This window comes from Lithobates pipiens, unplaced genomic scaffold, assembly GCF_037356315.1.
Source record: "Lithobates pipiens isolate NorthernLeopardFrog02 unplaced genomic scaffold, aLitPip1_a1.2 Scaffold_13, whole genome shotgun sequence".
Lineage (NCBI taxonomy): Eukaryota > Metazoa > Chordata > Amphibia > Anura > Ranidae > Lithobates > Lithobates pipiens.
Window position 1 is genome coordinate 42,131,707 of NW_027507718.1, and position 13,007 is coordinate 42,144,713.

Here is a 13,007-nt window from a genome sequence, read left to right on the forward strand (position 1 = left end):
GAGTGACTTCATTGGCTACATGTTCTGTATCAATGACTTGCTGGTAGTGCTATGGGAGTAGCAACCCTAGTGTATCCTATGGTTTCTAGATTGTGTACACCTCAAAATGGCTGTCTGAATTTAATAAAAATGCACAACATGGGTAACCATCTTGAACCATTGGCTTTCATACCGTACTTCAGATTAAAAACTTTCAACAAGGTTTCTGTACCTGGTCAATCTGTATGACAACCATTGAATTAGTATTTTGAGAAAGGTTAACAATGAGAACCTGCAAATCAAGGAAGTGCTTGTTAAATTTGCTCATCTACTGTACAATGTATACTACAAGTGCTACATCTTTGAATAAAACTTAGTTTTGAATTTAAAGCTAAACTCCATCCAAAACTTTTCTGCTTTGTTGTAGAAAGAATGGGTCAGTTTTTGCCCCTTGGCACTAATTCCTCTAACATCTACTGCATGCTTTAACCAAGAGTGGGTGACCAAAGGGGGTCCAGATCTGAAAGAATCTTCCTAAGAGGTTGAGCTGTGGTATTGCCATAAAACTGATTAAGCTTTTATTCAATTGTAATATAAAATTCAAAAATTATAAAAGTGACCTTTAATTCCCACCAAAAAGGAATGACTTTGTCACCTTTCCAAATAGCCCAGGCCTCTGTTCACACATCATGCAGACACATAGCACAAACTTTAAACTGAGTCAAATTCTATAATAAATATATCCTAAAGGTTGGGACTGCACTTAGGGCTCATGCATACTGCAGCTCAAGGAAACTGCTCCTACAGGCTTTTGAGATTATTTTTTCTGCCTGGAAACTCCCCTACCTGTTAGCCAATATGTCCTTGCACACTATGGCTTCTTCAGGAGTTTAAAGGCAGAAAACCCCCCACCAAACATGTTTGTTTATTTTTGAGAGCAGCTTTTGAGCAGAAAAGAAGCCTAACGCCGCGTACACACGATCGACTTTCTCGTTGGGAAAAAAGATATGACTGCTTTTCTGACAGGATTCCGCTCAAGTTTGTCTTGCATACACATGGTCAGGCAAAAGTTTGCTGAAATTACAACCGTCAAGAACGCTGTGACGTACAACACTACGACGAGCTGAGAAAATTAAGTGCCCTGAGCATGCATAGGAATTTTGCACGTCGGAATTGCAACAGACGATTGCATTTTCAGATAGGAACTTTTCCCGACTGGAAAAATTTAGAGCATGCTCTCAATCTTTTACTCGCTGGAATTCTGCCAGCAAAAGACCGATGGAGCATACACTCTGTTGCATTTTCCGACGAAAAACTCTCATCTGTCTTTTGTGGGCTGCAATTCCAGTCATATGTATGTGGCATAAGTGCCCAAAAACGTGCATGAAGAAGCTCAAACGCACAAAAAAGGGAAAAATGAGCTGAGGAGGGTTTGAAGCTTATGCTTAATAATAAAAAAAAAAAAAATTTGCAAAAGAGACCATGTTCAAGCTGAAATAAAAGCTCAAATGCCTGGTGTGGTGGGTTGTTTTATTTTGATTCTGCAGTGTGCATTAGTCCTAAGAGCAAATTTGAGGCATGACATGTTTAGACAACCCACCTGGGGCGTGAATATTAGTGCTGTTGACTTTTACAGCCAGCTATTATATATAAGAATGTTCCTAAAGTGCTCTACAAAATGCCATGCACGTTGTTTACCAAGTCCATTTATTATAGGCAAGCCTTTAGCACAATAGGATAGTTGCAGTTTTAGTAGCTTGCTATGAAGCAGTATTCAGCTACCTTTCACTACAGAGCAGCTGTTACCAAACTTTTGAAGCAAAGGGCCAGTTTACTGTCTTTCAAAGTAAAACAATTTTACATCTTTGGGGTCAGTGGGAGGAATAGAGCTCCAAAGGCCAGATGAGGGCAAGCAAAGGGCCACGTCGGGCATGTTGTCTGCAGTTTCGAGACCCCTGCTATAGAGCATGTAAGCTGGTTGCAGTGATTTAGAAAGCCACGCCTGCTATAGAGCAATGTTTGTTTACCCACCATTCACTGAGGCAAACACAGTTGAAGATAGGCAGGTGGATAAGGGAGCAGAAGAGAGCAAAGGCTTTTAGTCAAAACCTAATGCCTAGATTATATACACATTCACTACAGTTGGCCTGTCAGTCCTTGGGGCATTAGCTAATTCTACTTTCCAACTGTCCCAGATTTGCCAGGAGGAGGAGGAGGCAGCAGCAAATGGAACTCCCTACTTATGGAAAAAAAAAAATCTAAGGAATTAAAAAAAAATATTTTTTTTTCAAAGAGCCTATTAGTTTAACAGTGGCTGCAGCAGAAGGGGAATTTTTCTCAAATTGCCTTTCAAGACAACCTTGGAGAGAGTGCAGCTCCACCCATTTTCCAGGAAACACATGCAGCCTTTAAATCCCTCCTCTTCCACCATGGCTTCAGTTATTGTTTCCTCCGCCATAGTGGAAGCGCATGCTGGAACTAGGGAGTTGCTCTCTCTCCAAGGTTATGCAGTGACCATCCCAGCTCCCTTCCAGTACATGGGGGGGGGGGGGGGGTGTTCTGGAGTCCCCGCTCTCTCCAGCTCAGGGGATGCAAGGGCCCGTAGGTGGCGTTGGCATTGTGTGCCAGGGTTCTGCTGGTATGGCCCCGCTGGTCAGCGACCGGCCGGTGACGTCATGTCTGGTGACGTGGTCCCATGCGCCTGGAACGCAGAGACTAGGGGCAGGTCTGTTGACCGGCAGTTCCAGCACTCAATGAGACCGGGGAATCCAAAAACCAGATGGGTTTGCTTAGTACCCCACTGCACTCTGCTAGGATGGAGGAGAGACCGACAGCTACCGTGAGAGCTGGCACTGGTCAGGCCCAGGTAAGAGGGGTACAGTGGTGCCTTTTATTCTTGTCCGTATGGGCTTATGTTTGGTTGTTTCAGGGGATCCTCCCTGAAGGGAGCCTGTGGCTGCACGGTCAGAGGTTACTCCGCTCGGACCCTGCGGTTTGGACTTGGTGGTTGCTGGAGGGAATGCACTGCTCGGGGCACTGTTTCTTTCTGTCTGGTGGTCTAGCTGTGCTGGAAGGGTTGGAAAGTTGTGTCAGGGGCCCTTAGGTGAGTTTCATTTTTATCATTGCAAGAAAGCTTTAGGAAAATCCAAGCATTCAACCCAGAGGAAATGTGCTTCCTGCAAGAACCCCTCAGAGATTCATGGCAAAAGGTAATGTGCAGGTCCTGTATTAAGGACCTGGTTGAAGAAGAAACATCCCAGCAATACAAGGAATTGTTCTCTTCAGAATGGGGACTTACAAACTCATTGAGTTCGGTGAAGTCCATGCTGGTACAGAGCTTGGCAAGCCAGGTTAAGCCCCAGCATCCACCATCCAGCCCGAGCACATCCACCACTTGAGCAGTAGAGGTTGTGGACTCAGGGATGAGGGGGCAAGTGCCTTTCCCTCCCTCTGGTATTCAGACGAGGAGAAAGAGGAATACGATAGCCAAGCCCAGTGGCGTAACTAGAACCTTCAGGGCCCCAATGCAAGAAACCATGAAGGCCCCTCCCCCCCGACCTCCGGACAGGGCTCTTTTCTCCGAGCCCGATGGTGGAACACCAGGGCCCAGTTCCAAGTGGGTGGCTGCATATAAAGGAACTGATTTCTCCATTCCCCCCCCCCCCCCTTCTCCTCCTCTCCCCACAGGCATTCAGAGGCTGCAGGAGGAAAATGGAGAGACCGGTTCCTCTATGTCGGTGTTTCACAATCTTTTTCCAGTCAGGGCACCCTTGAAATACACTCCTAGGTGAATGGGGCTGCACTTCAACCCCCCTGCAACTGTGTGCATTGCATGCATGCATGCAGTTGCAGCATAGTGATGATGCATTTAAGGGGTTAAAACGGGTGGTAGGCAACATATTGCCTCTCTACTGGCTGTCAAATGCCTCTGAAAAGTGATCTGAGCATGGATCGCTTTTCGGAGAAAAAAGCATTTTATATAAAATGTGCATACATACATACAGGTAAACATACATAGACACATATATAAACACACGACACACACATATAAACCAGTGGCAGCTGGTGCTCAAAATTTTTAGGGGGGCGCAAGCAAACAAACTTCTGAAAAAAAAAAAACATCAATTGCAGCCACTGTGCCCATCAATCTCTGCCACTGTGCCCATCAATCTCTGCCACTGTGCACATCAAATGCCACCACTGCACATCAAATGCTGCCACTGTGAATCCCCACCGCCCGCTCGCCGTCTGCCCCCCACTTACCCTGTCTTGGTGGGGCAGCGGGTGACGGCCATGAGCGGGGTCCTCCATGCATCTCCTGCCATCCTCATCTCCCGTCCTCTCCTCCTGATAGGCGTTCAATTGATGCGCCTATCGTTTCAGCCAATCAGGTGACGGGTAACAGACCCGCACACCTGATTGGTGGAGAGGCAGTTCAGTGTTAGGAAAGTGAATATTAATTCTTTTCTAACACAACTGTGGCGGCACAGTGGTGTAGTGGTTAGCACTCTCACCTAGCAGTAAGAAGCGTCGCTGGTTCGTATCCCAACCACGGCACTACCTGCCTGGAGTTTGCATGTTCTCTCTGTGCCTGTGTGGGTTTCCTCCGGGTACTCCGGTTTCCTCCCGCAATCCAAAGACTTGCAGGTATGTTAATTGGCTTCTGTCCAAAATTGGCCCTAGTATATGAATGGGGACCTTGGATTGTTGGCTCCTTAAGGGTAGGGACCAATGTGAGTGTGCAATGTACGGGGATAGGGACAATTGTAGACACTCACTCAGGTTGAACTGGATGGACTGGTGTCTTTATTCAACCTTACTAACTATGAAACTAACTATGAAACCTGGGTAGACTGTGAGCATGGCGCTCGCAGTTCACCTATTTTGAAAAAATCATGCATAAAAAATAATGTGATTGTGAAAAAACAGAATATCAATATACAAAAAATGTGACATAAAAAATGTGAATACTAAAAACCATTAATAGTTAAATTAGTGAGTCCCAATAAACAAATCCACATATGTTGGATGGTGCACAAATGTTGTGGTAGATATTCCTCACAAGAAAAACGGGGAATCTACAGATCAGGTGAAATCAAGTATGTCAACTTGTCTGAAGTGATATTTAAGAAAAGTAGAATACTCTTACCAGAAGAGATGGACTCATCAGTCTTACGACAGTTGAGTCAACAGCGCTTGCATGTGTGTATGCATGTATGCATATGTATGTGAATGTGCATGTGTTTATCAGTGGCGGTGCATCCAAAAGGGTGCACAGGTGCCACCCCCTCTCTCCAGCCACCCCCTCTATGACCAATGGATAGATTCATGCATAGCATAGCACGAACCTATCCATGGCCACCTCTGCCACCCCCGTATTTAGGTGTCCAGTCCCTTTTGGGGTGCCGGGCGCCTGAATTACAGCGGTGGGGGTGTTTTTGAAGCACCTGGTTAGAGCCATAGGCTCTAATAGGCTTCAAAATAGGTGTTCAAAAAAGGAAAACACTGCGCTATACCAAACAAACACCGAAAAAACTTTTGCAGCTGCCAACACTTCAAACAAACAGTTCAGTAAATATAGAGTAGCAAATAGTGTGGTGCTAAATTTAGCAAAAATCATACATAAAAAATAATGTGATTGTGAAAAAACAGAATATCAATATACAAAAAATGTGAATACTAAAAACCATTAATAGTTAAATTAGTGAGTCCCAATAAACAAATCCACATATGTTGGATGGTGCACAAATGTTGTGGTAGATATTCCTCACAAGGAAATCGGGGAATCCACAGATCAGGTGAAATCAAGTATGTCAACTTGTCTGAAGTGATATATAAGAAAAGTAGAATACTCTTACCAGAAGAGATGGACTCATCAGTCTTACGACAGTTGAGTCAACAGCGCTTGAGGTCCAAACATGGAACCAAATGATGGATTGTGGGTAGTCCGAATAGGTGCTGGGAAGGCCGGAGAAGTTATAAGCCCATGATGCACGTCTCTCAAAGCGTCCCTCGGAATATCAGGATCGAATGTGTCGCATTTGGGGTTCCGACCCCAAATGTGGAAGGAGGTCCACAAAAAATATAATAAAGGAAGAAGAATATGGTGTAGCTGTGCACAGTAACCATTTAACTCTTAGGTTTTATTGTCAAAGCTTAACCACTTTAGCCCAGGAAGGATTTACCCCTTTCCTGACCAGAGCACTTTTTGCGTTTCGGCACTGCGCCACTTTAACTGACAATTGCACGGTCGTGTGACGTGGCTCCCAAACAAGATTTGACATCCTTTTTTTCCCACAAACAGAGCATTCTTTTGGTGGTATTTGATCACCCCTGTGGTTTTTATTTAAAAAAATTATTAAAAAATCACAATAAGCATTTATTGATTGGTTTGTGCAAAAGTTATAGCGTCTACAAAATAGGGGATAGTTTTATGGCATTTTTATTAATAATTCTTTTTTTACTAGTAATGGCGGCGATCTGCGTTTTTTATCGTGACTGCGACATTATAGCGGACACATCGGACAAGTTTGACACATTTTTGGGACCATTGGCATTAATACAGCAATCAATGCTATAAAATTGCATTGATTACTATAAAAATTACACTGTCAGTGAAGGGGGCGGGGAGGGGTTAAGTGTGTCCTAGGGGAGTGTTTCTAACTGACTGGGGGATGGGCTGTGTGTGACGTGGACACTGATCGCTGCTCCTGATGACAGGGAGTGTCCTGTCATTAGGCAGTTCTTGAGCTCTGTGACACAATCGCGGGTATCCCTGTGGTGATCGAGTCCACGAGTCCCGCGGGCATGGTCACGGAGCTTGCGGCAGGCGCGCGCACGGCGGGAAATTCAAAATAACGTATGGGTATGTTACTTTGCCCAGCCGTGCCATTCTGCCGACAGCGATCGGTAAGTGGTTAAAGTCAAACTGTAGGCAAAACTTTTTTTATTTTTTATTTTGGATAAAGCAAGGGAGACTTATAACCCCTGTCAGTTTTTTTTTGTTCTCCATCTGTGTCCCATTGCCAAGATTTTCCTTCACTTCCTGTCCCACAGCCAAACAGGAAGTGAGAGGAAATCCCTGCAAATTACGGGAATTCCTTGAACCTCCAGTTCACCTGGACTAATGTCCCCATCGGAAGATTTCCCCTCTATTACTTTTCTGGGGACAACTCAAAATTAGGGATTTCTTTTACTTTAATTTTCAATTATAAACAGGACAAATGGAGAGGGCCAATCCTTAACCAGGGCACAGACAGCAATAAAAACCCGACAGACGTTCTAATCTCTAGCCACACTATCCAAAACAAAAAAAAAAAAAGTTTTGCCTTAAGTTATACTTTAATTAAAAAAGCTGAAATTAGAAGCTGATTGGTTACTATGCACAGCTGCACCAGATTCTATGTGCTACGGTTTTAGTAAATCCCAAAACGTCCCCCTCAAATGTGAAGTGCTGTCTGATAAAGATTGCAATATTATTGTTTGCACAACAGAAACAAAGGACATGCCCTCTAGTTGTCATTCCAGGACAGCATGTGACAATGACTTCACCCAGCAGAGTCAGGAAACACAATTATCAGATAGTGGAACTACCCCAGAAACACAGAGGGAGGCAATATACAAGCCGGTAGGTGATTTACAAGTAATTAAGAGCAACATATTAAAAATGTATATTAAAGCTTGTGTTTTTGTTTTGTTTTTATTTTTAACAACAAACATGTTCTACTTGCCTGCTCTGTGCAGTGGTTTTCCACACAGCAGCCCTTGTCATCTTTTTTTCAGGTCCCCTGCTGGTGCTCCTGGCTTCCCCAGAGCAGTGCCTCCAGAGAAAGCCACTCGCCCTGGGGACACCCCTGCATGCTCGTCCCCAAGCCGCAGCTCTGTATCCATGAATGAATGAATAACTTGTATAACGCACAACGCAAACTGAATCGCCTCAAGGAGCTGTGATGAGCTTTGTCATCCAGCTTCTAGAAGAGGAAGGTCTTGAGTTTTTTCCTGAAGACCTGGTGGTTTTCTTCCAAACGGATGTTGGTTGGTAGAGCGTTCCATAGCCGTGGTCCTTGGACAGCGAAACTCCATTCCCCTTTTGATTTGTACCGGGATTTGGGAACGGGGAGGAGGTTTTGGTTAGATGATCGAAGACTGCAGTGTAGTGATTTATTTTCTCGAGTAGGTATTGAGGAGTGTCTCCATGCATGCATTTGTGGGTGAGGCAGAGGGTCTTGAATGTGATCCCATTCTTTACGGTTAGCCAATGTAGGCTCCTCGGGGAAGGGGAGATTGATTCTCAGGGTTTTTTCCCAGTTATCAGCCTAGCAGCCGTGTTTTGGATAAGTTGTAAGCGTGCAAGTTGATATTGGGGTAATCCTATGTAAAGGGAGTTTGCGTAGTCAAGTCGCAAATTAATGACTGTTCCAACTACCACTGCTTTGTCCTTTATTTTACTAACAAACTGAGGCCCTTCAGAGCATTCGCCTAATGTATCGTTAGTCAGTCTGAGTGGTGGGCGAATGTCTCTCTTTGCACTTTCGCGGTATCCATTTCTTTTTGACAAATATCTTTATCCCCCCTCTCAGTGTCTGAAGGTGGAGAGTGAACAAGAGTTCAAAGCTCGTCTGTAGAATGAGTTGCCGGCACAAATTCTGGGGCTTCCATTATTATCTACCTCCACTTCAGAAAAAATATCAGCGTCTGTTTCTGAAATTTCTGAAGTTTCTGTAGGCCACAGCCAACTCATCTCTACTTTTTCATCTTCATCTTCATCTTCATCTTCATCTACAGAGGGTGCAAGCTGCGATCTGTGGATGTGGATGGGAGTTCCTCCTCTGTGCTTATTCTAACCGCCTCAGTGAGAAGTAAGAGGTGATTCCGATGCCAGGTCTTCACTGGCCCAGTGTTTCCTTCTGGCTTAATTTCATACACTGAGAGCCCTGGAAGTTTCCTACACACCACATAAGGCTGTGATTTCCAGCGATCAGCCAACTTATGTTTGCCTGGGATGCCTAGATTCCTCACCAAACCCCGGTCACCTGGTTGAAGATCTTGAACTCTCACTTTCAGGTCAAAGTTCTTCTTGTTCCTGTTTTTTCTAGAGTTCAAGGTGGCTTGGGCCTCCTCGTAAGCTATCTTCAAGTTCCTTCTCAGTCTATCCACATACCCTCGATGGGAGGTCTCTGATGTGTGATCCAAGGAGGTGCCAAAAGCCAGGTCCACTGGTAATCAGGCTTCATGGCCGAACATTAATCTGTAAGGTGAATACCTGGTGGCATCCCTTTTGGTGCTATTGTAGGCATGGACCAGTGCAGTGATATGTCTACTCCAATGGGGTTTCTGCTCTGCAGTCAATGTCCCCAACATATTCAAGAGGGTCCTGTTGAACCTTTCCGGTTGGGGGTCCCCTTGTGGATGATAAGGAGTAGTCCTGGACTTTTGTATGCCCAGTAGATCCAGCAGTCTTTTGATCAATCTGCTCTCAAAGTCCCTTCCTCTGTCCAAATGTATCCTTTTGGGTAAGCCATAATGGACGAAGAACTTCTCCACGAGAGTCTTTGCCACGGTGGTTACTTTCTGATCTCTAGTAGGGAATGACTGTGCATAGCGGGTAAAGTGATCTGTTACCACTAAGATGTCACCCTGCCCACTCAGGTCAGATTCTAAACAAAGAAAGTCTATGCAGACCAGGTCCATTGGGCCCTGGCTTTCCATATGGCCCAATGGGGCAGCCCTCTGGGGCAATGTCTTCTGTTGTATGCACCAGAGGCAGGAATGACAGTAACTCTCCACTTCTTTCCTCATGTAAGGCCAGTAGAACCTGTCCCTTACTAACTGAAGAGTCCTCTCAGCTCCCAAATGGCCATGGTGATCTTGTAGAGCAGGGATATGCAATTAGCGGACCTCCAGCTGTTGCAAAACTACAAGTCCCATCATACCTCTGCCTCTGGGTGTCATGCTTGTGGCTTGTCAGTCTTGCTATGCCTCATGGGACTTGTAGTTCTGCAACAGCTGGAGGTCTGCTAATATCCCTGGTGCAGAGCAATCAGTACCCTTTCTGTGAGCTTTTCCGGCAAGAACAGCTGCCACTTCTCTTCCGGATCATCAGAGGGGCCCCTTCAGTAGACCACCCCTTGTTGCAACTGCAACCGATCCCATTCCTTCAGTAACAGCCTGGCTTCCTTTTTGGTGCTCTTCTGCAGTACATTAGACTGTTGATGTTCCAATGCCTTCAGCACCAGTCCGCACAGTGGATCTTCCTCTTGATCTCTTCTGAGATTCTTTCTGGATAGCTTGGGGAGACCTTCTTATACAACCTGGGAGACATTGCAATAGCACCTGGGGACTCCCACTGAGGACACTCCTACTTCTTCAGCTCTGGCCCCTCCTTTTCCATATCGACTTGTCCCTTCACATAGGGCTCTTACCCATTCTGGAGTAAACTGAGTCCAGTCTTCTGAGGGATTTTGAGGGTCGTGAGGCCTTCTGGACAGAGGATCCGCATCTCGGTTACCAACCCTTGGTCTGTACCTCAGTCTGAAGGTAAATGGCGAAAGAGCAGCTAGCCACCTGTGACCAGTTGCGTCCAGCTTCGTGGTGGTGAGTAACTAAGTGAGAGGGTTGTTGTCCGTCTTCACTATGAATTCAGCCCCATACAGATAGTCCTTCAGCTTGTCTACCACTGCCCACTTTAGAGGCAGAAATTCAAGCTTGTGAGTCAGATAGTTCCTCTCAGCAAGAATAAAACTTCTGCTCACATAGGCGATGGACCGCAGATGCCCTTCATGCTCTTGGTAGAGCACTCCTCCCAATCCGTCTCGACTGGCATCTACATGCAGCTCATATGGCTTGGTAGGGTCTGCATAGGCCAAAACCGGAGCAGTGGTAAACAGTGGCTCCACTTCAATTGTCTGAAGGCTTCCTCACATTCTGAAGTCCACTTGTCCTGAATGTACTCCTTTTTTTTTTTTCTGGGCCTTTCTTTTGGCTTTCCCGACTGATTTGGGATTTCACTAGCCTCCTCCTGATTCTTCAGAAGCTCAGTGAGTGGGTGGGCTATTTTGCGAACCCCTCCACGAACCTTCTGTAGTACGATCAAAACCCTAAGAATGACCTGAGTTCAGTTACGTTGGTGGGCCTGGGCCAAGAAGTGACAGCTTCTAACTTCTTGGGATCAGTTGCCACTCCCTCTTCGAACACAATGTGTCCCAAGTAATTCACTGAGGGCTGGTAGAACTGGCACTTTTCCATAGAGAGCTTCAGGCCTTCCTCATGAAGTCTCTTCAGGACCTTTACAGGCGTTCTTCATGTTCTTCCACTGTTTTCCCAAACACTATTATGTCATTCAGGTAGACCAGTATACTTCAATTAGGTTCATATCACCCACTGTCTTTTCTATCAACCTCTGGAAAGTTGCTGGGGCCCCAGACAGGCCTTGTGGCAATCGGTTGAACTCGAAGAAGCCCACTGGGGTGATAAAAGCGGTCTTATCTCTGTCTTCGGGGCACATGGGGATCTGATAGTACCCACTCTTTAAATCCAGCACACTAACCCCTTTGCTCCCGACAGACTCTGTAAAGCATCCTCTATCCGAGGTGTGGTGTACTGGTCAGGAATGGTTCACCTGTTCAGGGTCCTATAATCAATACATAGGCTTAGAGACCCATTTTTCTTCCTGACCACCACTATTGGGGAGGCATAAGGACTCCTGGACTCCTGGATAATGCCTGTTCTCTTGAGTTCAGCCAACTGTTCTCTCAAATATTCCAAATCTCCCAATGGCATTCGCCTAACCCTTTCTTGAAAAAAGGCTCGTCTTCCTCCAGTCGAATTAGATGGGTGGCACTCTTCGCTAACCCCACATCAAACTCACTTTTTGAGAAAGCATCCCTCCATTTTAGAAGTTAGGCCTTAGCTCTTTCCCTCCAGGCAGGAGTAAGTAGCGTGTTCTTTGGGCAGAATTCTTCTTGAAGGATCTCTGCTGCTGATCCATCCTTCAAACTACATGCCAAGACTGGGTTTGCTGGGCTAACCTGTCCCAACAGTAGTCTGGATGGCACCCTTACTGGCACAGCTGCTGTGTTATGGACACTGACTTTGCCGTGAGTGCTCTTCAAAGCTCTGGTGGGAAACACTTCTGGGATAAGTTCTAACCCCTTTTCTTCCTGGCTTGTACCTTCAAGGACAATGAAGAGACCTGGATTCTTCCAACTTAGCTTGATGAAGGCCCTCAGGCAGACTACTTAACCAGGCTGGATGAACTTCTTTCCCCTATCCAAGAGCCAGATTTTCTCCACTCCCTCTTCGGGGGCCTCTTCCTCCTGCTTAAGGTCTCGGTATGCCTGGGCCAACATTGGATGTATTTTAGTAGAGGGGGGTCCCTTCTGAAGCACAAGTGGTGTAAGAAGCCTTCTCACTAAGTCAGTGTTCGTCCCAAAAATGAGGGAGGGGACGAGGGCACACCACGACCAAGGTATAATATGGTCATTTGGGCTCCAGTGTCCAGCAGAGCTTTTGTATAGATCCCCTTTACTTGGATGGGGACAATTGGGGAGGGTCCCACCAGTTTGAGGGGGATCCCACTGCATGCATTACTTGTGCCCTGCTTGGTGGCTTGTATTTTCGCCTTTAGGTCTTTGGGGTTTCTCTCTCTTCCGCCTTGGCTTCTCTGCGCCCCCAGAGACTTGAGATGTAGGCGTCGGTGTGGAGTTAGTTATAGCAACCGGGCGCCCAGTTGACTCCTTCACTGGGGGCCCTCTGAAGTTTTCCGCTGGCCGTTTGGCCCTTGTCTCAGCTACTGGGCTTGGGCACACTCACCTGAGATGTCCTATTCCTCCACATTTGAAGCAGATTCTCTGTACTGGTTTCATAGGGCGGTTAGTGATAGGGGAGCGAGACTTCTTCTGTCTGGGGTTTCACCAGACGGGTCATCAACATTGTCATCATCTCCAGTATTTCTTTTTGGATCTGGAGCAATTTCTCCAGTCCGTCTAACTTGTGGGGAGGTGCTGAGTAGGTGAAAGTCATGATCCCTG